The following is a 24,690-nucleotide window of genomic DNA, read 5'->3' as shown; positions in this document are numbered from 1 at the left end:
GGCTTTCTGGTGTTTTGCTGCTTAGTGAAAGATGTTACCAGCTGGGAGGAAGTGTGAGGTTTTCACACTAAAAGGAATGCCAAGAAGGGCAAAAGGGAAGTTTTCTAATGTGTTTCCTGAGTCCAGTAAGAATGCTGAAGATGGCATTAGACAGGGAATCCACAGAGGACCTCTCTAAGTGATCTCCCAGCTGAGTTACTTGAGGCAAAGGTGTGCTGTGTATCTGGAAGCACCACCCAGTGACCCTGTTTGGAACCCGGACCACGAAGAAGATGGGTGCTCAGCACAGAGGGTGAGGAGCCAGCTGACACAAGAACATGGTGGCCTCAAAATCCAGTGTTGCTTCACAGCTTCCATAACTAGTCCTGTCCCGCTGAGGAGGGACAGACTGGAAGAGGTGAAGGCTGGTCCCGGGTTACAGAGTTGTAGGCAACCAGCAAGGAAGCAACAAAAATGGAATGAGAACAAGACATGAATTTAGCAAAGTCCTAAAATCAGTATGCAAAAACCAACTGAACTTAAGTCAACATCAAACAATTGTTAAATATTTAAAGCTTCAGGGGTGCCTGGGTGGCTCAGTCGGTTGAGTGTATGCCTCTTGATTTCGGCTTAGGTCATGATCTCGGGGTCGTGACATCAAGTGCCAAATCGGGCTCAAGGGGGAGTCTGCTTGAGATTCTCCCCCTTTCCCTCTGCTTCTGCCTGCCACCCCAGCTTGCTCGCTCTCTCAAATCTTTTATATTTTTTTGAGAGCACAAGCAGGAGGGAGAGGGAGAAGCAGGCTCCCCAATAAGCAGGGAGCCCGACTCTTTTACAAAAAAAATCTTTAAAGAAAAAGTTTCTTTAAAAAATTAAGATTTTATTTATTAGTGCACACAATGGGGGAGGAGCAGAGGCAGAGGGAGAAGCAGGCTGCCCGCTGAGCAATGAACCCGATGTGGGACTCGATCCCAGAACCCCGGGATCATGACCTGAGCCAAAGGCAGATGCTTAATGACTGAGCCACCCAGGCGCCCCCAAAATGGGTGGATTTTAATGGTATGTTTTACTTAAATAGCAAATGAAAACAAGTATGGGGGGCGCTTGGCTGGCTCAGTTGGAAGAGCAAGTGACTCTTGATCTCGGGGTCTTGAGTTCAAGCCCCACATTGGGTGTAGAGATTGCTAAAAAAAAATAAGCTTAAAAAAATTATGGAAGGCAGTCTAATGGCGTTCAAAAGTGACCTCAAGCAAGTCTCTGGACTTCTCACACCTCGGACCTCGTTTGTCAGTTAGAAACCATGATGCCTGAGAGAAGCGTCCTGGCGCTTTCTAGGTGGTGGCCTTCACAGGCGCCTGGCGGTGAACAAGCGCTCCAGACGCAGCTTTTCCTCGCCCGGACCCTCCGCCTCTAGGACCTTTCCTGCCAGTCCTGCGAGCTGCCCTCACCCGGGCTCGCTTCTACCACACGGTCCTGGGGGGTAATGGAGCCCCAGCCCGAGCCGCCTGTCGTCCAGGAAGTCCTCCTCCACCGCCTCTGCTCTCCTCATCTTTAGCCTTCTCAATTTTTAGTAGCGCCTCGCATACAGTCAACCAAGTGTGCCGGGGACAGCCACCGAGAACTAGCCCGGTGCAGCTGCGTGGGCCCCACGGATGGACCAGCATCATCGCAGAAGGCACGACAGCAAGGAGGGGCTCTGCTGGCGGGGCGGGGCCTGCGGAAGCTTCTAGAAGGGGCTGACTGCTGACAGCTGACCTGATGGCAACCTAGAGGAGAGGGGACAAGGGACCGTGTGCCTCGCCAGGCTTGAGAGCCTGGACCCTCGGCCTGGGGAAGGGACCGGCGCACAGGCTGAGTGCCGAGAGAGCTGGAGGGTGACCCTGGCTAATGGTGTGCCCTGGACGCTGGCCATCAGCCCCGGCCGAGGCCTGGGACCGGACGGAGACTCTGGCTGGCAGCGCAGCTGGTGGGTAGGCGGTAGCCGGCGGGCAGCCCCCGCAAAGGAGCGGGGCCCGTGCCCACTTCCTGAGGCGTGTCTTTCCCACCAGGAACTGGTAAGCACGTCCACCACGTTGGTGTTGGCTCGTCTTCGAGCCAGGTGGCCCCTTCCATGCTAGCGCACCCTGTCCCAGCTGCAGAGGGCGGCACACGGGGCCTCCGGCGCCGAGGGAGGCCCGTCGGAGGTGAGAGTGCGCCAGCTCCCCCCGGGGCGTCCCCCTGCAGCGCCCAGGCTGGGGACCGAGCGCGATGGAAGCTCCAGGCCCGGCTCTGCCTCCCCAGGTGGCGGCTCAGGAAGCGCTGACCCGCCCGGGCGTGAGTTTGGGTTACAGACGTTTCTCCCAAATACGCAGGACAGCGTCTGGCATGTGGCAGCCTATCAAGTCTTTGTTAATAGATTGGCCAAAGCACTTCGGTTTACAAACACTCTCCGTTTCTAATTTCTTCTATTTTTTCTAACTTTTATTTTGGGACACCCTAAACACATGCAGAAGTAGAGGGAGAGAGACTAAGAAGTGTTGGTGAGGATGTGCAGGAATTGGGACTTCCTACACGGCTGCTGGGAATGTGGAGCCGAGCCGTTCTGGAAAACAGTCTGGCAGTTGCTCAGAAAATTAAACAGAGACCTACTGTCGGGTCCGGCAGCTCCACCGCTCGGCGTCTACCCAGGAGACAAGAACACGTCCACAAAGACGCACGCACACACTTCCATAGTGTTTGTCACAAAAGCCAAAAGGTGGGAACAAACCACATGTCCATCAACAGAGGTACAGATAAACCGAACGTAGTGATCCATACAGTGGAGTATTATTCCAAATACTGTATTCTTGTCATAAAAAGGTACGTAAGAAATACCGATCCATGCCACACTGGGAACGAAACTGGACAACATGCTAAGTGAAAGAACCCAGTCACAAAAGGCCACGGGTGTACTGTATGATCCCATTTATTTATTTAAAAGATTTTATTTATTTATTTGACAGAGACACAGCGAGAGAGGGAACACAAGCAGGGGGAGTAGGAGAGGGAGAAGCAGGCTTCCCACAGAGCAGGGAGCCCGATGTGGGGCTCGATCCCAGGACCCTGGGATCATGACCTGAGCCGAAGGCAGATGCTTAACGACTGAGCCACCCAGGCGCCCCAATATGACCCCATTTATATGAAGTTTCCAGAGCAGGCAAATCCATGGAGACAGAAGGAAGAGGCATGGTTCCCAGGGGCTGCAGGGAGGGGGGTGAGTAGTGACTGCTAATGAGTACAGAGTTTCTTTTTGAGGTGATCAGAGTATTCTAGAATTGATTGTGGTGATGGTTGCACAACTGCTCTCTCTCAAATAAAAAGTCTTTAAAAAAAATAAATTAAAAAAACAAGAACAACTTAAAAAATCATTTATCTGTACACTTTAAATGGATGATTTGTATAGTGTATGAATCGTATCTCAATAAAGCTGTTATTTTTGTTTTTAAGATTTTATTTATTTATTTGACAGAGAGAGAGTGCGAGTGCATGGGGAGGGCGGGGAGGGGCAGAGGGAGAGAGGCAGAGAAGCAGACTCCCCCACTGTGCACCGAGCCCAGTTCGGGGCTTGATCCCAAGACCCTGAGATCAGGACCTGAGCCAAAACCAAGTCAGACGCTTAACAACTGAGCCACCCAGGAGCCCCAATAAAGTTGTTATTTTTAATATTTATTTATTTAAAGATTTTATTTATTTGTCAGAGAGAGAGCACAAGTAGGGGGAGCGGCAGAGGGAGAAGCAGACTCCCCGCTGAGCAGAGAGCCCGACGCGGGGCTCGATCCCAGGACCCTGAGATCATGACCTGAGCTGAAGGCAGACAGACACCCAACCGACTGAGCCCCCCAGGCGTCCCTTGTCTTGTTTTTCAATTGTGGTAAAATGTACGTAACATACAATTGAGCATTTTAAGTGTGCAGTTCAGTGCCACTAACTACATTCAAAGTGTTGTGCAACCATCACCACCATCTATTGCGAAAACGTTTTCATATCCCAAAGAGAAACCCTGTCCATATTAAGCAATAACCTGCCCAAAATGGTCTTCACGCCCTTCTGCACCAGGTCAAATCCCATTGCCCAGCCCCAAGGACGGGTCGCATGCTTCAGAAAAGCCCCGGCCACAGGCTCCTTGCACCCTTGCCCCTCAACGATTAGTCCATGGCCGCTCTGCCCACGAAGGGAGGCACGTGCCCAGCGTGGCTGTCACCAGCCCAGCGCACCGGACACATTTGTGACTGAATAAATCACATGAATACGGCTGTCCTCTCCCCCTTTCTGGGTAGATGGCCATTTGTTTACATAATTTTCTATAATTTAGGAAGCTTTTATTCTCTTTGCTAAGCCTTCAAGATCTACTGAAACCTTTGAAAGTATGATTTCAGATGATTCTTCTATAGGAAGGAACATCGCTTCACCTCCCTGGGAAGAACGTTCCAGGAAGCAGAGCTCTAAGTGAGTCACAGTGTATTAATAGCACATCAGACTCTGAACGAAGATTCCAGGATGCTGTTGCAGAGCCAACGAGCTGAGCATATGGTCTGCCAAGTGCATCTGTCTGCTTGGAACATGCATTAGCTTCTTAGGAAAGTTCTTTAAGGCCTCTACACTTGACCAGTGACGTTCCAGAGCTTCACATGTAGTCCCAAAAGCAACACTCTTCCTTTTTTTTAAATTCGAGATTTAAAAAATAACAAAATCAGAATTAAAAAAAAGGATAAATCATCTACCCACTTTTTTTTTTTTTAAGATTTTCTTTTTCTTTTCTTTTTTTTTTTAAGTAGTCCAACGTGGGGCTTGAACTCATAGCCCTGAGATCAAGACCTCAGTTGAGATCAAGAGTCAGGCCCTTGACTGACTGAACCACCCAGGTGCCCCTCTTTTACTTTTTTAAAGTAATCTCTACCCACAACATGGGGCTCGAACTTCCAACCCCAACGTCGAGTCGCAGGCTCCACTGACTGAGCCAGCCGAATGCCTCAGCTGCCTGCGTGTGTGTGTGTGTGTGTGTGTGTGTGTGTGTGCAAAGCAATAGAAGTTTATTAAGCAAGGATACAGAAAAAGCTCTCAGGAGTGAGAAGGGTCCTGACAGGGCTGCCAGCAAGGAGGGCCTTTAGGGTTGGTCTTTTATAGAAAGCTAACCAGGGAACTTAAATCCTTTTAACATCTCTATTGATAAGACCTTCAATGGCTTACTTCCTTCTTAGGGTCTGGTTATTCTTTGTTGGTCACAGGTGATTATCATAAAGACACCCACCCCACATGCCTAGGGCAGGGTGGTCCGATTTGTCCCCTTGTCTCCGGTTTCCCCACACCTCCACATTTTTGGGATTTCTGTGAGCCTGATCACATAGCCCCCTATCTCTCTCTACCTAGCCCCACTCGTCCCTTACTCATTCCTCCCCCTGGAATAGTAACCCTCTGGGATGATGACCCCTCTTGCTGCTTCCTGCAGCAATGGGGCGGTGGGCTGTGAGGCACTTAGAATCTATCCAGGGGTCGACCCAGGGGCTTGTGGTATGGCTCCAGGGGGTCATGAGGGGCAGCAAACCGTGCATGCATCTCAGCTGTCTGCTTTTAAAAATAGTTGAGGGACGCCTGGGTGGCTCAGTCGGTTAAGCGTCTGCCTTCGGCTCAGGTTGTAATCCCAGGGTCTGGGATCGAGCCCCGCATCAGGCTCCCTGCTCAGCGGGAAGCCTGCTTCTCCCTTTCCCTCTGCCTGCCGCTCCCCCTGCTTGTGTTCTCTCTCTCTCTGTCAAATAAATAAATAAAATCTTTAAAAAATAATAAAATAAAAAATAAAAATAGTTGAATGGATGAAACCAATAAAACACTCAGTATATGAATTCCATTCGTTGTGGATATAGAAAATTATGTTGTTTTGCAAGTTCCCTGCATCCTCTGGATTCTTCTGGCTCCATGTCCTCCCTTAGCCTGAAAGTTCAGCAGAAGTGTCAGAAGATGCCTGGTGATCACAAAAGGGGAACCAAGCACAAGGAGGGACATTTTATATCCATCAGAATGGCAGAAATTTAAGTCTGACATGACCACATTTTGGCTGGAGTCTGACAAATGGGTACTTGACTCTCATGTACCCCTGGTGGGAGTGTGAACCAATACAGTCACTCCAGGGAGCAATTTGGTGTATCTGATGAAGAACTTCCCCTTCTTGGTTGGTGCTGGAGAAAGTCTTACCCACCTGCACAATGAGAAACCTACATGGGGCGCCTGGGGGGCTCAGTCGTTAGGCGTCTGCCTTCAGCTCAGGTCATGATCCTGGGGTCCTGGGAACGAGCCCCACACCGGGCTCCCTGCTCTGCGGGAAGCCTGCTTCTCCCTCTCCCTCTCCCCCTGCTTGTGTTCCTGTTCTCGGTATCTCTCTCTCTGTCAAATAAATAAATAAAATCTTAAAAAAAAAAAGATTCTAGATTCTCTCCCCCTCCACCTCCCACCAGCTTGCGTGCATGCACATGCTCTCTCTTGCTCTTTCTCAAAAGAAAAAAAATGGAGAAACGTACAAGAATGTTCTTTGCAAGACTGTAGTTATGGAAAATTTGAACATAGCCTAAATATCCAAAAACAGGATACTGTCCTGGTAAATCTGCTTAATAGGAAATACAGGGGAGGGGGGTAGAGGGACAAGCTAAACAACACTTTGAGGAAGCAGCCAAACAAATCCAGAAGATTCTGCAGGATATTTGGCCTGGCCTCTTCCCCAAATCAGTGCCATTAAAACAAAACAGCTCTAGGTTAAAAGAGACTTAACAGATACAACCAGTCTTAGCCCAAAGGCCTGTGGGCACCATGGGGCGGAGCGACTGGGCATGGGTGTGGCCCAGCTGGGGAGAGTGTTTCCACCTGGATGGTCGTAGCCGCAGTGCTCCCGCATTCCTGCCTGGGGCTCCAAGTCCTCAATGGACCGTCTATTTCCCTTACTATTGTCTTTATTTCCTTAGTTCTTTCTTTCTGGCTCTACAGATTCCTTATTTTACTTTTTTTCATTTTCTATGATGTGACTTTCAAAGGTACAAAGTAGATTGAAGAATATGGAACATCATGTGCCTCTCATTGTCCAGCCAACTGGTCATGGCTGGTTGGGCCCATCCACACTCCATGAACCTCTCCCCATTTAATCTGTATTTCGTATTTTCTTTTTCTTTCTTTCTTTCTTTCTTTCTTTCTTTCTTTCTTTCTTTTTTTTAGAGAGAAAGCGTGCACAAGCAGGAGGGAGGGCACAGGGAGAGAGAGAATTTTTTTTTTTTTTAAGATTTTATTTACTTATTTGGACAGAGAGAGACAGAGAGATCAAAAGCAGGGGGAGCGGCAGGCAGAGGGAGAGGGAGAAGCAGGCTCCCTGCTCAGCGGGAAGCCTGCTTCTCCCTCTCCCTCTCCCCCTGCTTGTGTTCCCTCTCTTGCTGTGTCTCTCTCTTTCAAATAAATAAATAAATAATCTTTTAAAAAAAAGATTTATTTATTTATGGGGCGCCTGGGTGGGTAAGTCGGTTAAGCATCTGACTTCAGCTCAGGTCATGATCTCAGGGTCCTGGGATCAAGCCCCGAGTATGAGCTGGGCTCTGTGCTCAGCAAGGAGTCTGCTTGTCCCTCTCCATCTCCCTCTGCCCCTCCCCCTGCTCGTACTCTCTTGCTCTCTCTTTCCCTCAAATAAAGAAAATATTTTTAAAAAAAAATAAAATTAAAAATAAGATTTACTTATTTATTTTAGAGGACAGAGAGAGAGAGAGTGGGGGGAGGGGCAGAGGGAGAGAGAGAGACTCTCAGGCAGACTCCCTGACGAGTGCAGAACATGACACAGGGCTCTCAGTCTCATGACTCTGAGATCATGACCTGAGCTGAAATCGAGAGTTGGATGCTTAACTGAGCCACTCAGGTGTCTCTAATCTTTTCTTTAACATACCTTTGTAACTCAAACATAATCAAGGTACTTGGCACTACAATTAAATGCAAAATTAAAAACAAGACAGGATGCTCACTCCCACCACTTCTATTCAACACCATACTGGAGGAGATTTGAGCCAAGGCAGTCAGTGAAGATAAATAAATAAAAGGCATCCTGATTGGACCGGAAGGAGTACAAATTATCTCTATTTGCAGATGACATAATCTTGTATATAGAAAACACTAAGGAGACTAGACACACACACACCCTTATTAGAACAACCAGTTCAGCAAGGTTTTAGGATAGAACATCAATATACAAAACTCTATTGTATTTTTAAAGAGATTTGATTTATTTATTTGAGAGAGAGAATTACCGAGAGAGAGAGAGAGAGAGCCAGGGAGAGGGAGAAGCAGGCTCCTTGCTGAGCAGGGAGACTAACGTGGGGCTCAATCCCAGGAACTTGGGACTATAACCTCAGCCGAAGGCAGGTGCTTAACTAACTGAGCCACCCAGGTGACCCTGTATTTCTTTTTTTAAGATTTTATTTATTTATTTATTTGAGAGAGAGACAGAGAGAGCATGAGCAGGGGGAGGGGCAGAGGGAGATGGAGAGGGAGAAGCAGACTCCCCTACTGAGAAGTGAGTCTGGACATGGGGCTCGATCCCAGGACCCTGGGATCATCACCTGAGCTAAAGGTAGATGCTTAACTGACTGAGCCACCCAGGCACCCCAAAAATCTATTGTATTTCTATACACTAACAATGAACAATCTAAAAATAAAATTAAGAAACAGCCCTACTTACGAGAGCATCAAAAAGAATAAAACACTGGGCGCCTGGGTGGCTCAGTCGTTAAGCGTCTGCCTTCAGCTCAGGTCATGGTCCCAGGGTCCTGGGATCGAGCCCCACATCGGGCTCCCTGCTCGGCAGGAAGCCTGCTTCTCCCTCTCCCACTCCCCCTGCTTGTGTTCCCTCTCTCACTGTGTCTCTGTCAAATAAATAAATAAAATCTTTAAAAAAAAAAAGAAAAAAGAATAAAACACTTAGCAATAAATTTAAGAAACACAAGACTTGCACGCTGAAAACTAAAACATTGTTGAAAGAAATTTAAAAAGACCTAATAAATGAAAAGACATCCTACGTTCATGGATTGGAAGACTCAGTATTGTGTGTGTATGTGTGTTTTAATGAAGTATAGTTGACGCACAATGTTACATTAGTTTTAGGTGTACCACATGGTCTATATATTACCCTGTGCTCACCACAAGCGTAGCTCCCATCTGCCACCATGCAACGCTATTAGGGTACCACTGACCGTATTCCTTATGCTGTACCTTTCGTCCCCTTGACTTATTCATTCCATAACTGGGAGTCTGTATCTCCCACTCCCTTTCACCTGTTTTGCCCATCCCCCCACCTCTTCTCCTCTCTGGCAAATACCAGTTTGTTTTCTGTATTTATGGATCTATTTCTGATTTTTGTTTTCATTTGTTTTGTTTTTTTAGATTCCACATATAAGTGAAGTCATATAGTAGTTGTCTTTTTCTGTCTGACTTATTTTACTTAGCATACTACTGTCTATGTCCATCCATATTGTCATAAATGGCCAGATCTCATTCATTTTTATGGCCAAGTAATACTCCATTGTGTATGTATATATATATATACACATACATCTTCTTTATCTATTTTTTTAAAGATTTTATTTATTTGAGAGAGAGAGCAGGCACTGGGAGAGGGTAGAAAGAGAAGCAGATTCCCCACTGAGCAGGGAGCCCGATGTGGGACTTGATCCAGGACCCAGGGATCATGACCTGAGCCAAAGGCCAACCCTTAACGACTGAGCCACCCAGGTGCCCCATTCTTTATCTATTGATGGACACTTGGGTTGCTTCCATAATTGGCTATTGTAAATAATGTTGCAATAAACATAGGGGTGCATGTATCTTTTCAAATTAGTGTTTTTGTTTTCTTTGTGCAAATACCCAGTAGTGGGATTACTAGAGCATATGGTATTTCTATTTTTAATTTTTTGAGGAACCTCCATACTGTTTTCCACAGTGGCTGCTCTGATCTATATTCCCACCAACAGTGCATGAGGATTCCTTTTTCTCCACCTCCTTGCCAAAACTTCTTTCTTGTCTTTTTGGATACAGCCATTCTGACACGTGTAAGGTGATAGGTCACTGGTTCTGATTTGCATTTCTCTGATGATTAGTGATGTCGAGCATCTGACATAATATTGTTAAGACAGCAATACTGCTCGGGGCACCTGGGTGGCTCAGTCGTTAAGCGTCTGCCTTCAGCTCGGGTCATGATCCAGGATCCTGGGATCGAGCCCCGCGCTGGGCTCCCTGCTCGGCGGGAAGCCTGCTTCTCCCTCTGCCTCTCCCCGTGCTTGTGTTCCCTCTCTCGCTGTGTCTTGCTCTGTCAAATAAATAAATAAAATCTTAAAAAAAAGACGGCAATACTACTCAAATTGACCTACACATTCAACACAATCCGTATCAAATCCCAGCTGACATTTTTGCAGACATTGACAAGCAGGTCCTAAAATTCGCATGGAAATGCAAGGGACCCAGAAGGGCCAAACGATCGTGAAAAAGGACAGAGTTGGAAGATCCACACTTCCTGACTTCAGAAATCACTAAAAAAAAACCCTAGTGAGTTCACAGCTAACATGATTTGTGGCATATTCAATTCACCAGTACCTGTGATTCATTATTATATATATATTTAAAGATTTTATTTATTTATTTGAGAGAGAGAGAGTGAGCAGGGGGGAGGGTTAGAGGGAGAAGCAGATTCCCCACTGAGCAGGGAGCCTGATGTGGGATTAGATCCAGGACCCTGGGATCATGACTCAGCCCAAAGGCAGACGCTTAACAGACTGAGCCACCCAGGCGCCCCTCAAAATATATTTTTGAGCAGTTACTATGCTGGGCACCGTGGGGGAAGGTTGGGGGGAAGGGGCCTTGGGTTTGGAACCCCTAGGCTCACCCACCAGTCTTGTGAGCAGGTAGAAATCCATAGACAACTTCTGCACGCTGATCTGGCCTGCTGTGGGAACAGAGGAGGGGTTCCTAACCAAGACCCGAGGTCCCGAAAGGCTTCCTGGAGGAGGAGCCAAACTCAGCTCCAAATGTGAAGAAAGCCAGAGGTGTGGCGGGGTGAAGAGAGCATCTCCCCAGAGAAGTCCGAGCTGTGGGTGGTGGGGAGGGGAGGGGGCCTGGTGCCCTCCCGAATCTGGAAGGAGGGGTGGGAGTGGCTGTAGCGGGGGCGCGGGAGCAGTTCTCGGGTACTGCTGGAGCGGGGCGCCGGGAGGGCGCGTTAAAAGGTCTGGACGTCATCCCGGGCCACAGGGGAGTCACGCAAGGTTTTGTGACAAAATCATGTCCTTAGGCTTCCCTGGCCGCGAGCGGAGCGCGGGAGGGCGGATCCGAGGCGCGGGGCGCGGGGCGCAGGGGCGCAGGGGCGCGGGCGTCCAGGGGCCTGGGCCGGGCGGGGGGCGCCGCTCGCCGGGTCGCCGCGGAGATGGCTGTGACGTCACACAGGTCCGGCCCGCAGACCCCCTTCGGGGCTCGGCGACGGTCACTCTGGGAACAAAATGGACATGCTGTTCCGAAGGTGAGTCTGCAGGGCGGCCCGGGGCCCTGCGCGCCCGCCCGCCTGAGCCCGTTCCGGGTGCCCCGACTTGAGTGAAGCGCGCCCCACCCGGAGTCGCCCTCGGGAGCCAGTTCCTTGTGACGTCGGGGGCTGCTTTTCCGGCCCAGCCCCAGCCCCGGTCCCGGGCAGGTGGGCACAGGTGCATCGGCCAGGTGCGCCCGCCCCGCCGCGCTGCTTACCACCCGCGGCGCCTCTCCCCGCAGCTGCCCGCCCGGCGGGGGCCCGCGACGCTGCGACGCCCGGGGTAGGACGCGGGTGGGCTTCCGCCGGCAAGAAGGGGCCGAGGCAACTGGGTCTGGGTCCTGCGTGGGGTCCTTGTCGCGTGGAAGGGAGGCCAGCCTCCCCGGGGGGGGCCCACCCCCTAGGTTTGGAGTCCTTGGCTTGGAGACCCCCCTTTTCTTTCCCCTTATGAAGGAACCTCCCATCTTCCAGGAGTCGGACCTGCAGGGTGGTGAGACCCTGGTGTGAGGGCAGGGCTGAGGTGGGGATTCCTCTGTTTCCCCCGGCATAAAGTGTGAAGGCTTAAGAAGGGGTGTCCCCAGCCTTCCAATGAGGTGGGGTGGTGGGGAGGTGGGGCTGGGCCAGCTCTGCCCAGGGTCAGGGTCAGGGTGGGAGGGTGGTCCTGGACCTGCTGTGCCCTCAGACAGGAAACCGCTTGTGCTTGAGAAGTGTGGACACGTTTCCCGCCCCCTTCAAACCCAGGGGAGAATTCTAGGACACCTGGGAATGACCCTGGGGTTTGTGTCTGCAAAGCTACACAGTATTTCTCCAAAATATTATTTTAACCTGTCGTTTCCTCTAGAGCAAACTGATTTAAAATAAATAAAATCCCAATGGTCCTGTGCTCTGGCTTTTCCGTGGATTCCTTCTGTCTGAATGGCTGTTCTTATTTTGGTTGTAGAACTTCGTGGTCTGATGGATTCTGATACAAGCCCAGGTGCCTTGGAAAGGTTGACTCACAAATACAAGGTAAAATGAGAATTGGCTTCATCTGCTTCATCTGAATTGTTTTCCTTTTAAAGCTTGGTCAACATTGTCTTGAATGAGAGTTTTGTTTTTTTTTTTTTAAGTCCTCTCTTTGCCCAACGTGGGGTTCAAACTCAGGACCCCGACATCAAGAGTCACATTCTTTACTGACTGAGCCAGCCAGGTGTCCCTGGAGTTATAAGTTATGAGCTTTTTTTCAGGCGGCATAAGGAACAAGAGATTGCAAAATGAAAAAATCCACTGTCTTTCCTTTTTATTATATCTCAGAATAATTGCACCAAAAATGTGGTCAAAATAATATCAACTATAGTATGAAGGTGTCCATCTTAAAAATTAATACTTGTGGGGGCACCTGGGTGGCTCAGTCGTTTAAGTGTCTGACTCTTGATTTCGGCTCAGGTCATGATGGCGGGGTCCTGGGAGGAACCAGTTCTCCCGTTGGGCTTCACACTCAGCGGGGAGCCTGCTCGAGATTCTGTTCCCCTCCCTCCCTCCCTCTCCTCCTCTGCTCCCCCTGCTCACGCACTCTCTCTCTCTCTCTCTAAAATAAATAAATAAAATCTATTTTAAAAAGTTAACACTGGGGGAGAAAAAGAAAAACACTTCTGTGATTTGTGCACCAAAGTACAGACCCTAATACCCCCCCCACCAAGAACCTTATCATATAAAGGGTGGAACCTATTTATTTGGAGCCGTCTATTCTTGTTCTACCTACGGGTAGAAAAAAAAAGGGGGGGATAATTTTCAGTCTCTGACTTCACTTTAGACTATTACGCTTGAATGAATATTTCCTGGGCACCGACCCTGGCCCAGGGACTCGGGTATGAGTTGATGAAGCTGTCCCTAAAAGGAGTGTGTCTAAAGGACATAAGTGTGTTCATGTTGGTACAGGGGTGTTTATCATCGGAAGAGTGACCCTCAATGGGTTCCTGCTCTCCCAGGCTCCTGGGCCAGGAAAGGAGCTCAGATATTTGAAGTCTGGACCAGATCTTAGTTTCTTTCAAGGTAGAGCATCCCGTGAGATGACAGACCACGTTGCCACCGTCTATCTCCACTCAAATAAAGCCAATCCTCTTAGAAACCACTTTTGGGAATGAGGAGTTTGAGAACTCTTTCAGAACAAATTTTATTGCAAGGAAAGTGTGCCTGTTCTTGAACTAGAACAGTTGAGATTGATGAATATTAAGAGAGAACTTTTTTTAAAATTATTATTTATTTATTTGACAGAGCGCGCGCACAAGCAGGGGGAGCAGGAGAGGGAGAAGCAGACTCCCCAGGAGCAGGGAGCCCGATGCGGGGCTCAATCCCGGGACCCTAGGATCATGACCTGAGCTGAAGGCAGCCGCCTAACTGACTGAGCCCCCCGGGCGCCCCTAAGAGAGAATTTTTTTTTTTGAGAACATTTTTTTAAGGATTTTGTTAGAGCGTACAGGACAGGGGGGAGGGGCAGAGGGAGAAGGAGAAGCAGACTCCCCGCTGAGCTCAATTCCCAGGACCCCAGGATCATGACCTGAGCCAAAGGCATACACTTAACTGACTGAACCACCCAGGCGCCCCAAGAGAGAACTTTTTAAACATGTTTTTCCTTTAAAGCAGAAATGCAAAATTGACTTAAGTATGGAGATCAGTTAACTTAGAGCAAACCCGTTCTGAATTCTGACATCCGTGGGGGGAAGAGGAGAAGACAGCTCACCATATTTTTCTCCCTTTTGTCTAGATCTTGAGAGTAGACTTGATAAGATCCTCTTTGTCAAAAGATCTTTTTGCTTGTGCTCTGTTCTTCCTTCCTGCAGAACAGCGTCTCTCGGCAAGGCTCCCCTCTTGGAAGCTGGCTTTCTGGACTTCACCTCCACTTTCCATTTGCAGCCCCCCACTCCTGGATGCTCCTGGATTCCAGGTAGGCACCTTCAGATGCAGCTCCATTCAGCTGGGGAGCTGGCTTGTCCCCCCGCCACCCCCCCCCCAGGGCCACTCTTCCTGGGCGTGGTTCCAGGGCTGGAATGACAAAGGACTGGGGCAGGTCCCAGGGAGCTGGAAACTAAGGTTAAGGAGTCTTGGGCCTGGAGAAGAGAGGAAGTCACCCCGGTCTCTGGAGCTGTGGACCATTTGGGGAAGGAATTGGCCCATCATCTTTTTCCTCTTCCTCCCCTGTTGGCAGGCATTTCACTTTATGATCTAAAAAAAAAAAAAAAAAAAAAGTGTTGCTATTTATTATCCAGTGTTTTCTTAAAGCACCCAAACAATCTATGTACAAAGGGAAAATGTTAAAGCTTTGTTAGGGAAATTGGTCAGATGTTCAACTTGTAACAAATGTCAAATTACCACATTGGCTCTTCGCCCGTCTGGCAGTCGGTACCTGGAATCTGGTTTCCGGCTTGGGATAGGGAGGAAGGTCTTAGTGCACGGTGGAGCTGAGGTGGAGGCTGCAAACGCAGGGGCACGTCTCAGGGTGGGGGATGCATTTGGCTTGGGATGTAGTGGGTGAGGGGGTCTGTGGAATGCACGCATGCATCCTGGAAAGAGCTATTGAGCATCGGCTTCGTGCTCAGTGCTGGGCCAGGCTTTGGGGACACAGCTGTGGACAGAGAAGCCAAAAGCCCAGGCGATGGAGTGAGTCCCTTGAAAGGGGCTGCGGATCCCAGAGATAGGGCAGTTAGGACCCAGAGATCACTGGAGCATGCTGAGGACCAGGGAGAAAAATGCAGTGGGCAGGGTACTGTGCACCTGCGTGAGAAACGGCCGTATGAGGTGGGAGGGTGGCCTTAGTGTAAAGACAGGTTTGAAGTGAGGAACAGACCGGCCGTGGTGCGCAAGGGAGGCTCAGCCCTTGAGGTGGGACCCCCAGCTCTGGAGGGGTGGGTGGGCAGAGGAGGGACGGGGACAGGGAGGCGGGGTGCTGATGGGGTAAAGCATGGTTCTAGCTAAGCTCTACCCGCATTGCTCTGGGTAGAGGAAGTGGGGAGAAGCGGTGGGATTCTGGGCTCCCCTGGAAGGTAGAGTCAACGTGGCTGATCAACTGGACGTGGAGTTTGGAAGAAGGGGAACTGGGGTGATGTGAAGATTTTTTTAGCTTGAGCAACAAGATTCGTGGAATGGCCCTGCGCCGGCCCTGGAGGGCTGTAGTGGGCAGGTCTGGGGAAGATCAGCCGTCTGGCCTTGGACAAGTCAAGTTGGAAGAACCTGTTAGAGACCCCAGGGGAGGCCAGGCAGCGGGACGCAGAGGTGTGGAGCTGGGAGCTGGAAACCAGAGTCACCCGAGGCTGGGCAGGGCGGCGGTCTTGGGGCCAGGTGATGTGGGTACAGGGCACGTGCGTGAGTGCATGTGGGTATGAGTGTGCAGCTGGGCAGATGTTGGGTGGGCTGTGCACTCAGGGTTAGAGCTTAACAGACAGGACCCGCTTGAAGGAGGGATCCGGTGGCTCTCAGGGCAGAGTGGCGACTTCTAAGCTCTTCATTAGGAAAATTTCAAACATGCAGCGTAAGGGGATGGGCTAACATTCTCCCAGCTTCGTGGCAAGGAGGCCTTTTCGGACCAAGCCCAGCACCCTCCCCTGGAATCCTGCGCTTCCGTCCTGGAGCTGGGGAGGGGGGCAAGCAGGTGCAGCCTGGGCCGGCGGGGAGGGGGGAGGTTCCATGCCTTACGTCTTGGGTGCAAATAGTTCACGAGATAGATCCCTGCCTCTCCAGGTGTAAATGTTTGTGGACAGGGAGTAGGAAGAAGCCTGTGTGTGGATCCGCCCAGCAGGTCCTGGGGCCTCACAGAGTGGCCCATGGCGGGGTCTGGGGAACCTCGTGTTTATTGTATTTTGTTTAATAGTTGTTTTTTTTTAAATTTTTATTTATTTATTTATTTATTTATTTATTTATTTATTTATTTATTTGACAGACACAGCGAGAGGAGGACCACAAGCAGGGGGAGTGGGAGAGGGAGAAGCAGGCTTCCCGCGGAGCAGGGAGCCCGATGTGGGGCTCGATCCCAGGACCCCGGGATCATGACCTGAGCCAAACGCAGACGCTTGATGACTGAGCCACCCAGGCGCCCCTAATAGTTGTTTTTTAACCACATGCATAAAATACCTTTTTATTAAAAAGTGTATAAGAGGGGCACCTGGGTGGCTCAGTTAGTCAAACGTCTGACTCTTGATTTTGGCTCAGGTCATGATCTCAGGGTCGCGGGATCCCATGCTCTGTGGGGAGTCTACTTCTCTCCCTCTCGCTTCCCCCCAAATAAATAAATAAATCCTTTTTTAAAAAAAGTATTTAAGGGGCTCCTGGGTGGCTCAGATGGTTAAGCATCTGCCTTCGGCTCAGGTCATGATCCCAGGGTCCTGGGATTGAGCCCTGCATCGGGCTCCCCGCTCGCAGGGAGCCTGCTTCTCCCTCTCCCTCTGCCGCTCCCGCTGCTCATGCACTCCCTCTCTCTCTCTCTCTCTCTCTCTGACAAATAAATAAATAAAAGAAATAAATAATAAAATAAAAAAAGAAAGAAAAGAAACCTTTAACCTGTGCCAACCACCTGCTCTAGAAAATGTGGGGTTGGCCCTGATCCTGGCCCATATGTCTGGCAGGGAAAGTGAGGAGAATATAGGGGTCAGATTCCTCTCCTTGTTATAATTTCACTTTTGGGGGACTTTTATCTGAACTTGGCCTAGAGAGAGTACTAAGAAACTCACAGGATGTATTCCTTTGGAGATCAAAATTAAGTTGGTTTGGACATGTCACGGAGCATAGGAGCCGGCCGAACAAGTTCCAGCCGAAAGTGGAACAAAATAATGTAGTATTTATTTATTAATATTTTATTTTTTAAACTACTCTCTACACCCAGCGCGGGGCTTGAACACACAACCCCGAGATCAAGAGTCTCACGCCCTACTGGCCAAGCCAGCCAGGAGCCCCCCCACCCCCACAAATCATGTATTTATTATAACTCAAGTATAAAATAAATGTGAGTCCACCCTGATACAAGTGAATGATTGGCTAAATCAGTAAATAGGGAGAAAAGTCTCCCAGGACGAGGGATTTCCAAACACGCTCCCTGTCCGGGCGGTCAGCGTAATCCTCCCTCCTTGAGTGTGGGCGGCACCGCAAGACGACTTCCGAGGAGGAGCGGGTGGGCCGGGCGGGGAAAAGGTCACCTGTCAACCTTCACGGCGATCCCCTTGTGATGAGAAGGGCACATCCCCTGTGTGGGCGTGCTCCCCAAATCCATCGCCCTAGTGTGTTCATAAGAAAATCATCAGACCAATCCCGATGGTCCTCGGGACTGTCAAGGTCAGCGAAAGCCAGAAAGCCTGGGAACCTGTCACAGCCCGGAGGAGCCTGAGCAGACTTGGCAGCTACACGGAAGGTGGGGTCTTGGATAAGATCCTGGGGCAGAAAAAGGACACTTGGTGAAAACTAATGAAATCTGAATGAAGTCAATACTGAAAAAAAAAATGTTTTGGTTTTTGCTGGGAACCTTTCTAGCCTTTAAAATGCTAATGTGTATTGTGCTTTGGGGTCTGGTTTATACCCTTTCGTATTTCTCTGCCCTTTGCCCGGAACCGGTGTTCCACGGAGCCCAGTTTGGGAAAGCGGGGTTGACAGCAGCGGGGAGGTGGGCAACGTTTGTGACTGGCGCTTCCCCTCAGGGCCTGGCGCGTTCCTTCCCACGAGGATTCTTGAGGAAAACAAGTGACATGAAAGTCCACGGAGGTAGGTTCACGGCCTCATGCTCTGGGTGTTTTTGTTTTGTTTTTTTAAAGAGTGGATGGTCTCTCTCTCTCTCCTTTGGGTGCATATTTTTTGGGGGAGGGGGTGCATATTTTAAATTATTTTATTTATTTGACAGAGACACAGCTAGAGAGGGAACACAAGCAGGGGGAGTGGGAGAGGGAGAAGCAGGCTTCCCGCTGAGCAGGGAGCCCGATGTGGGGCTCGATCCCAGGACCCTGGGGTCATGACCTGAGCCGAGGGCAGACGCTTAACGACTGAGCCACCCAGGTGCCCCTGCATGTTGCTTTTTTTTTTTTTAAACCTCACACTTGGGGAGGCGGGGAAGCTTCCTGTGTTTCTGTCCCCTTGAGGGAGTGAGTCAGTCCCCATCCTGGGCTCACATGTTTCATCTGTTAGAATAAAGGGGGAGGACTTTTGAGCTGGGTGGGTGGGTTCCAGTCTGGAACTTTCAGGCTCAATGAACGTGTGACCTTTCCACTGAGCTCGCGTAAGACGGAGCTTCTGGGTGCACGGGGCTTTTCCCACGCTGACGTAATGCTCGCGGGCTGGACTCCCACGCTGCCCGGGGGTTTACGAAAACATTTTTTGAGAACCCCCTAGATTGGTCTAGGCGAGGTAGACCCCGCAGGACAATTCACCCCTGCGGCACGTAGCTCTGACTTGGACAAACGCATCCCGAGGGCCGGCCAGCTCCCGGAGACGCCCTCCCGCCGCCACCCGCCCTGGGGGGCTGCCCCTCCCCCAGCCCAGCCACCTGCGCTTTGTCCCCGTGAACTTGATGTTTTCCAGTGAAGTGAAGAGTGCATCCTAAGCGGCCCCCAGCCATGGCGGGCCTGAGACGCGGCCGGCCCACCTGCATCAGAGCAGCGTTCAGCTCCGCCAGCGCCTGGGCCGGCTTCGGGAAGAGGCAGAGAACCACGCTCCATCGCTTCAAGGTGCTCCCCCCGGGCCGCCCCTTGCCCTCCTGGTGGCGCCGGGCCGGGGCGGGCAGGGCGGGGGGACCCTGCGAGTCCCAGACCAGGCATCCTGGCTCTTGGCCCGCACCCCTCCTCGGAAGTCGTAGTCTCAGTGGTTCTTGGCAAAATCTTTATGGGGCTTTCTTCCCGTCAAGTAGACATGTTCAAATTCCTGTCTTTTGATCAAGAAAAAAGAGCCGCTTTCCCCCAGCAGCCTGGGATTAGTGGGGAGGGTTTCTAGAACATCTGATACCAGCCCCGGGTTCTTGGAGGGCCCCCTAGCAAGGCCTGGCCGTTGTCTGGCCTCAGCCTCTGTAAAGGAAGGGGTTAGGATGGATGATCTAGGATCTCCCGTGATCTTCTGGCTTTGGGTTTAGAACGAGTGCAGTGTTCTCCATCCCCGATGTGAAGGGGATCACATCCAGCTGCTGAATCTGCCTCCTTGCCACATTCCTGGTTCTACTTTTCCTATTCATGGTGGCCAGGTTTGCATTTTAGTCCCTCAAATCGAGGAGGTGCTTCTTGCCCACCCCCAAGGGCTGCCAGCCTCTGAGGGTCCGGTGTGGCGGGAACTGCTAGAGTGGGTTCCCTCGGTCCCTGGCCCTTGGACACTGAGCAGCTATCTGCCTGCCTGCCTTTCTAGAAAGGATTATTCAGCCTTTTTTTTTTTTTTAACTTCCCCAGGCCAATCACAAAAAGAACCACATGGACTTAATTGAAGGTATCTGGAGAGAGGTACGTGACAAAATGAGCCAGCCACCACTCTCCTCATTTAGGGGTGGTGGATTCGTCCCTGAATCCAAGTCCCCAGAACCAGCCAGGGGCCAATCTTGCAAGTCGGCCTTTCCAAGGAGAGCGGTTTGGGGCCTGCTGTCTATGCTCTTTTCTGCAGGGAAAGACTGGAGTTACTGTATTTTAGAAGAGGCTTCACTTTGATATTTAAATTGATTTTTCATTTTTCAAAAAACATTTTTTTAAAGATTTTATTTGGGAGAGAGAGAGAACACGTGCTGGGGGAGTGGGAGAGGGAGAAGCAGACTCCCCGCTGAGCAGGGAGCCCGATGCAGGACTCGATCCAGGGACTCCAGGATCATGACCTGAGCCGAAGGCAGTCGCTTAACCAACTGAGCCACCCAGGCGCCCTCCATTTTATTTTTTAAAAAGACTTATTCATTTTTAGAGAGAGAGTGTGTGTGCACGCAAGCGGGTGGGAGGGCAGGGAGAGAGTCTCAAGCAGACTCCCCGCTGAGCACAGAGCTGGCACGAGGCTCGATCTCATGACCCTGAGATCATGATCTGAGCTGAAATCAAGAGTCAGATGCTCAACTAACTGAGCCTCCCAGGTGCCCCAAAAGATTTTATTATTTATTTATTTTTAAAAATATTTAATTAATTAATTTATTTGGCAGAGAGAGACAGCGAGAGAGGGAACACAAGCAGGAGGAGTGGGAGAGGGGGAAGCAGACTCCCCACTGAGCAGGGAGCCCGATGTGGGGCTCGATCCCAGGACCCTGGGACCATGACCTGAGCTGAAGGCAGATGCTTAACGACTGAGCCACCCAGGCGCCCCAAAAGATTTTAAGTCATCTCTACACCCAGTGTGGGGCTTGAACTCCCGACCCCAAGATCAAGAGCCGTAGGCTCCCCCCACTGAGCTGGCCAGCGGCCCCTCAACATTAACCGCAATCCAAATTAAAAAATCAAGAAGCCCGGGTGTAGTTAACACCTGGTCTCGCGGAGTTTTGAGACTCCGGGTGAGGTTCTAACCCCAGCCGTTGTGGCCGGTGGATGCCTGTCCTGCCGGGCCCCTCTCGGTCTACAAGGACGGACACTGTTGGCTTATTTGCAGGGTGAGCCCCTTGCCCTCCCCGACACGCACCCCTAGTCTGGGCCTCGAGGCCTCGCGGGGCTGCTGACCGCTGTGCAGTCGGGTCACGTGGTGCTGGCTCCGTGAATTCCAACAATTCTGCCAGTTTCTGAATCTGAAATATTAGAGTTGCCTTCAGATTATGGTGTGAAACTATTTTTCATTTTTACCTTTTTTTGGGGGGGGGCATACGTAACCGTGTCGCCTGCCCATGGAAGAAATGAGCGCCCACGTGAGGTGACGCTGGGGTCCCTGCACTGGCTCAGCCCTGGGCCCTTTCGGCCTGTGGCTCTATGAGGTGTGAAGCCCGGTCATCCCCGCCCGCTGGGGCCCCACATCCCTGGAGGCCGACCCGACAGGTTCCCGGTCTTCTAGGGGCCCTTAGCGTATCGGGAGGAGGTCTGAACCTGGGACTGGAAGTTGGCGGGGTGCAGCTCCCCACGGTTAGCACAGGAAGGGACAGCGGTCGGTTGCGGGGACTCAGACGTCCCTGGAGACCTTTGCTGCCAGAGCCACTCGGTCAAGAGCACCGACGCAGGAAGGGGAAAAGCTGGAGTGAGAGCTAGGAAATTCGGGTACAAGGTCAGGGGCGAGGAGCCGTGGGACTCGAGGTCCAGAAAGCTCCACGGGCCCATCGGCCAGCGGTCACAGAGGTAAGAGGCTGCCGTGGAGGATGGGCTGTACCACCCGCGCCTGGTGCTCAGACAAGGGGCACAGCCCACGGGCACCTTTGAAAACCGTGAACCCCGCACCTAAAGGCTCAGTTCAGCCTCTGCGGGCCGCTGGGGCAGCTGTGTGTGGGGCGCAGTGAGGGGCACGTTTGTGCGCACCCGGTCAGGGAGGGGTGGGGCGAGCCAGGAGCCGGATGTTGGGAGGAAGTGACTTCAGACTCCCCAGTGGCGGGCTGGGCGGTGTGGACCCAGCTGGCGGGCCGGTGCCCAGCTCTGGGACGAGGGCTTTAAGTGATGGGACCCAGATTGGGCCCCCAGTGATGGCGGACTCTCGGGCTTTTTGGATGTGAGGGGTATTTGTCTAATGCATTCAAGATTTATTTATTGGGGGGGTTAGGGTTAGGGAGGTTAGGGAAGGGAGAGGGAGACAAGCCAACTCTGCTCTGAGTGCGGAGCCCGTCGCGGGGCTCGATCCCACGGCGCTGAGATCACAACTGGAACCGAAACCAAGAGTGGGGCGCTCAACCGACTGTGCCCCCCAGGCGCCGCCTGTCTAAGGCACATGCACGGCAGATCCGCGGAGTTTGCCAACATCAGTGATGGAAGAAGTAATTTGCGCATGTGAGGAGCGTGTTGTACTTTATCCCGGTAGAAATTGCTAACTGGCTCAGAGACAGTTTTGCGCTCAGTTTTTAGATCCTTTCGATGGCGATTCAGAAGATCCCCCCGGTCGTCCGGCCTCCAGCTTCAGCGACTGTTCTCCGGGTGGCGTGAAGGGTACCGTGCCTTCCCCCGCACTCAGGTGCGGGAGTCCGGGAGAAGTTAGCTTAGAAGACCCTCTCTCGTCAGAAGCCCCAGACCTGCTCCTGAAAGCTGCCAGCTGGGGCCCCACATCCCCGGAGGCCAACGACGTGGATATGCAGCCCGCCGAGGCCAGCAGCCCTGAGGCCCGAGGGCGGGCAGCCCGGCGCTCTGAGTCGCCGGAGGACTGGAGGATGACGGAGGACCGGTGGCCCAGGGCAGCTGGCCCCGTCGCCCCGGCCGCGGGGCCCCCGGAGCCTGGCAGACACGCGCAGGGCCGAGCCAGAGCGGCGCGGCCGCCACCCAGACTCGGGAGCGAGAAGGACAAGGGGCCCAAGCTCACCCTCTCCAAGAGGAAACTGGAACTTTTACTTGCAGAGCCTGAGAAAAACAAGAGAAAGAAGCAGTATGTGGCCTAGACCAAGGTGAGCAGTTAGCTCAGCAGGGGCGCTAACGCCCTGAGAGGAGCCCCTTGGCCAAGCTGACGCTGATGGACTTGGTTCCATGAAACACTTGCCCTTTTCGGGTCTTAAACAGTGAACACCTGGGGGCCCACCAGCTTTGCTTAAAAATGGGTTTCCAACTGAGGAAAGGTCCTGTGTGGCTCTCATGGAGCCCACCTCCCCTGAATCCGAGAGTTTTTTTACTAAGTATTTATGTTTCCGTAGAACTAGTGTTTTGTTTTTTTTTTTTAAACCTTGAGTCCTGGTGCCCATTGTTGTCCACCCCACCTGAATGTTTGCTCTGGGGGTGGGAGTGGGGGTAGAAGGGTGGAGGGGGGAGCGGGAGGGGCGTGTCCGATTCTCGCGTGAATTGCTCTGTCCCCCGCCCCTGCACCTTGAGAAGCCACCCTGCACGACGTCCCTATTGCCATTCCTCTGTCACTGTCCGTACAAGGTGAGGATTTTCTGAGCAGTTGGTTTGGCTGTTGACAGGATCATGGTCTTGATGTGCTGACAGTTAAAAATAACGGGGTGGTGGTGGTGGTGCTCTTACCTTTTCCCAGTTGCTGGGGGTTTGCTCACTGGGCCTTTTGCTCCCTAGCAGGCGTGAACTGAGCACGAGTCTGGTGCCAGCGCTAGGTGACCACTGCCCACTCGCCCCACGACCGCGCTGTTCCCAAGTGCCAATAAAGGGGAAGCCTGCCAGAGGACAAGAGCTGCTCCTTCCTCCCGGTGGGCGGGGCGCGGGGGTGGGGGTGGGGGGCGGAGGGCTGGGGGGCGGGAGCGGGCCTGGGCGCAGGTGTTCTCTTCACGCCCCGGGGGCCCCCTGGCCCGTCTGCGGGCTCTGCCCACTGAGGATGAGGAGGACTACGGCCACTGTCTGGCCTGCCCCCCCAACAGGAGGGTGAATGGGTGGCCCCAGAGGTGCGGGTCCCTCAGGCCCACAGGCTGAGCTTCGTTGGGGGCGAGGCTCCCTGGAGCCGGGCACTGATTCACGTGGGGCTTTAGGAGGCGGCAAGTAGGTGACTCGGGTGCCCCTGTGGGGCGGACGTGGAAGCCCTTGACGGGGGAGCTTCCCTCCCAGACCACCCAACACCCCCCGGCAAGGTGTTGGGTGTCCAGTAGCTGCGGCGGCTTCTGCTCACTCCCCCCCGTTCAGGAACCTGCTCTGCACTCTCCCCCCCCACCCCACCCCACCCATGGCGCCCTTCCTCCTGTGCTCAGGACCCTCACCCGTGCTTGGGCACGGGACGTAGGCGGACAGATGCCCACGGTGGCCTTGCTGCGGGTTCTCCTCCTCCTACTTCCCAGGCCTGGTCCCAGCTCTCCGAGCCTACAGCCCCATTTAGGAATCTCGCTGCAGAAAAGCTAAGAATCCTTACTGGTTCTGAGAAAAACATTTAGATTCCTGATAGAACATTCCAGAACTGGGTGGGGAGGAGGCGGACTCTGGCTCCCAGGCCCTGGGCACGTTTGGAGCCTGGTGGTTGGGGTGGGGAGCAGGGGTGGGAGCTTAAGCGCCCCCAGCCCTGGATCATCACTGGCTGGGGGGGTGGGGCGCAGCAGCAGCAGAATGGGTTTTCACCTCGGGGTCTGTGCTAAGGCCGGGTCGGTGGCTGAGCAACCGTAGGGGCTGCCGCCACAAGGCAGAGACCAGACACCTGTTTCCCCAGGGCGGCCACACGCGTCACGTCGC

General features: G+C 52.1%; 1 long non-coding RNA gene across 2 annotated transcripts; it reads left to right on the top strand.

Moving 5' to 3' along the window:
• Nucleotides 1-11,379: 11,379 nt before the first annotated feature.
• Nucleotides 11,380-23,690, top strand: LOC116632736. Of its 2 annotated transcripts, none has more exons than XR_004299495.1 (8): nucleotides 11,380-11,515; nucleotides 12,456-12,523; nucleotides 14,335-14,438; nucleotides 18,172-18,235; nucleotides 19,046-19,191; nucleotides 19,897-19,947; nucleotides 22,440-22,976; nucleotides 23,599-23,690. It is a non-coding gene; the product is annotated as an uncharacterized LOC116632736 (long non-coding RNA). The 2 variants fall into 2 exon arrangements; XR_004299494.1 differs by having other exon boundaries at nucleotides 23,596-23,690.
• The last annotated feature ends 1,000 nt before the right edge of the window (nucleotides 23,691-24,690 follow it).

Source organism: Phoca vitulina, unplaced genomic scaffold (genome assembly GCF_004348235.1).
Source record: "Phoca vitulina isolate PV1807 unplaced genomic scaffold, GSC_HSeal_1.0 scaffold7, whole genome shotgun sequence".
Lineage (NCBI taxonomy): Eukaryota > Metazoa > Chordata > Mammalia > Carnivora > Phocidae > Phoca > Phoca vitulina.
This window is presented reverse-complemented; position numbering and strand designations above follow the sequence as displayed.